This window comes from Bombus flavifrons, chromosome 14, assembly GCF_040668555.2.
Source record: "Bombus flavifrons isolate JBK064 chromosome 14, iyBomFlav1_principal, whole genome shotgun sequence".
NCBI lineage: Eukaryota > Metazoa > Arthropoda > Insecta > Hymenoptera > Apidae > Bombus > Bombus flavifrons.
The window spans coordinates 4,769,571-4,772,916 of NC_138455.1; the positions used below are offsets into that span (position 1 = coordinate 4,769,571).

General features: G+C 30.8%; 1 long non-coding RNA gene across 1 annotated transcript; it reads left to right on the plus strand.

The window, feature by feature from the left end:
* Positions 1–2,006: 2,006 nt before the first annotated feature.
* On the plus strand, positions 2,007–3,135 carry LOC138186773 (uncharacterized). The gene is made up of 2 exons (XR_011174985.1): positions 2,007–2,809; positions 2,882–3,135. It is a non-coding gene; the product is annotated as an uncharacterized LOC138186773 (long non-coding RNA).
* The last annotated feature ends 211 nt before the right edge of the window (positions 3,136–3,346 follow it).

Here is a 3,346-nt window from a genome sequence, read left to right on the forward strand (position 1 = left end):
GTAGCAGATTTTCTGACTAGGAAATCAAAAATACCAGTTGAATTTTTGACGAATGAGATAATAATTTACACTCGGTGATATCTCTAATAAAAACATGAAAACAGTTCTGACTTTCCACACGTTGCATTCTGTTAATCTTCTCCCTAAAATGCACGATTTATCATCGATTTCAGAAGACTGTGACATTTATAAAAGAGCTTCATTTACGAATTGCCTATCACATAAAACGTACTGAAATCCGTACTACTGGCTTCACAAATTTTCCAAATCGACCGTTCCACATTTTCACCTGTTGCGAACTAAATGTTTTCCAAAAAATTGGGAGAAAGACAACAACCAAAATCAGTATCATATTTTGTAAAAATTGTCTACATTGCGATCGTTTACTTTACCAATCACTGTGGTATAATCTTGTCAATTTTCCTTCTAAATAATATTTTAGAATTTTATTCCAATCTTTAGTTTTTTTATTCCAGCGTTGTTATTTTTAAAAAAAGTAGCATCGTATTTCCACGTGGAAAGGAAAATAAATTTTTAAGCTCAACGGTTTTTTCTTTTCAAAAACAATCTTAATTACAAAGAAAGACGAAAACAAATCCTGCAACGATGATGAAAGTTTACGCAGTTTTCTTCCTAGCTATAAAGAAATTTTCCAAGCTAGCTATTTGTACAAGTTCTCTGGTAAGCGAATTAAGAGTTGGAAAAAATCAAAAAGGGCTTCGGCGAAAGAATCGAGTTTTTACGGTGTAATCAATTTTTATATTGTCGGAAATCTATCTGCATAGGTTTCCGCTAGCGTTTAGCTTTAAAGTTTTCGAATTAACCCCTTGAGCACCTTTCGCTGAGAAAAAAACACCTAATTTGTTCTGCAGATGAGCAATTTGCCAGATTAAGGAGTTTAGTGTTTGTTTAAGAACTGAGAAACTCTTTGTTTTAATTAACAATCTGCCTCAGTACTACCTGCGAATCTAGACTTGTACTTTTTGCATCTCAAGGATATTATTGCAATTAATTGCATTATTACGTTCTAAAAATTGTTGCTATACCATTATTCTTTAATAAATACCCTAATTTAATTTCGTTTTTAATTTCTAGACTCCCAGAAAAGATGTTTTGAAATTTTTTTTAGAAAAACGAATGAAAATATAAATATGAATATTTAACTGAATATAAATATGCAAAGTTTAATTGGGAAGGCTACGAGAGCTTATGCGAATACACATTATAAAATAAAACCACAAATTATAATAATGACTATTGATTAAATATATTAATCGTTATTAAATTAAATACATTAATTACATTGATATTCACATTTTTTATGATCCTGACAAGATTTTTTATGTAAATAAAAAAATGAATCTTATAATAGCCAAATTATGTATATTAAAACTGTGATTGCCCATTTTAATACTTTGTTGATATTATATATGAACATTTTTAATAAGGTCACAGACATTGAAGATTTTATGAAGTACTTGTCTCTTTAATTTACAATGACCTAATAGATCAATGGTTCGCTGCAAAAATGACGTAAAAATTTGGTAAAATATGTGGTGCAATTGGCGATTTCTTGAAAAGTCACTCTATATTGGGCCTCACGGTCGTATTGTAACAAGCGTCGTGTCTGCCCTTTTTAAGTTCGTTTCTTTTGGATGTCCGCAGGACCCCGAACCAACAAAACAAAACAAACAAAAAAATGCTCCAGATTTAACTGCTAGTTGTATTTCAGTGAAAAAGCATAGTTACCGTACCCACAGTAAAATACGTTCAAAAACAAGGTTGTTTTCACGGAAAAAGTAGGAAATTTGTGAAAAAGATCGACACTGTTTTCCCTATCGATTGTGTAATAAGAACCGATAAGTTTAAGTACCCAAAGCATGAATTACGGCACCAAATTTGACTATTAGAGTAGTTTCGATCTAGAGTAAGAGATACGTAAAGTAAACTTTACTACCTAAATACACCATCAGGTATCCAAATTTTCAACAGGTATTTATCTTAATTTTATGAGCAATTAAAGAATAAATACGTTGACATACTTAATGTTGAATGGTAACTTTGTCGTAAGATGGAACAGAAATGTAGATATGCAGATGTAGACATAACACGTACAACTAAATATTTTCAAGTAAAAAGATTCAAAAAATTTGAATAAATGATAAACGATGAGCAAGTACACACCGTTAAAAAATGAAAACCGATCATGGATGAAACACAGATGAATTCGAATAACGAATGGACAATAAGTGAATGTTCTTAGGTATCAAATTTTTCGTAGAATAAGATAGAAACATAACACGTGGATGGTAATTATTTTATAATATTTGAAGGAGAACATGAGTAAATTATGGAGAATGGAGGCTATCACGAAATAGTTGAAAAAAACTTGGAAACAAGAATAAGTCAAGAGCGATTATTGTTAAGTATAGAATTCTTATGATGGTGGGCGGTAGCATAAAAGCCATAGAGGCAAACACGTGGTCTAAACAAACACAGTTCCTAATCTGCTGAAGTGATTTGTCTTTTAAGTTAAATAGTTTAATAAACTTTAAATAATCTTAACAGATAAATATCACCTATCATTACACGAAACAAGTTAAGTCTTAGAACATTTAATAAGTAATTTAATAAAGAAAATCATCAAGCAATTTGTAAAATTACATAAGTTTGTGCTAATGCCAAAATACATTGTAATTTAAATACTCTATAACTTTGTTGGTAAAATATTTCTTCGATCTATCAATGCACATAGTTATTAAGCTTTATGGTTTTTAATGGCTGTAAATCGTCATCAAGGTTTCGAAAAGTAAGTTCACGAAATATCCAATTTGTTTCCACGTGTCATAATATATCATTTTGCTTTTTTCTGCTATTGCAGATAAATTAAAGCCGAATCAAAGCGTGCTTCGGAGTTTGTTCGTCGGTGAGAGAGACTGATTAAAGATTAACAAGAACTAGAGATTTCGGTGTCGTCGTAAACGTCGAACGGCCCCGGTTGTGCAAGAATTATTAGCAATCTCTGGTCCAATTTTCAACATTGCGCTCGTTTTCCTAGATATTGCCATTCTGTATACGTGAACTCGATGGAATTTTGAACAATATGACATTAGTATTGTCTACGGAGACCGGAGGTGGACAAAGTTATTGAACAAATAATTAAAGAAATAGCTAGTAGAATTTAATTTGCTCTGTGGTTGGAAATACCCATGTATATATATATATATATATGTATCCGTCTATTCATATGTGGACTATATATATATAGTACAATGATACAATCTTTTACAGTTCATTTTAACCTATAATACAGTATTTGCCTTCAGGATTGTATTTTTGTTTTTAT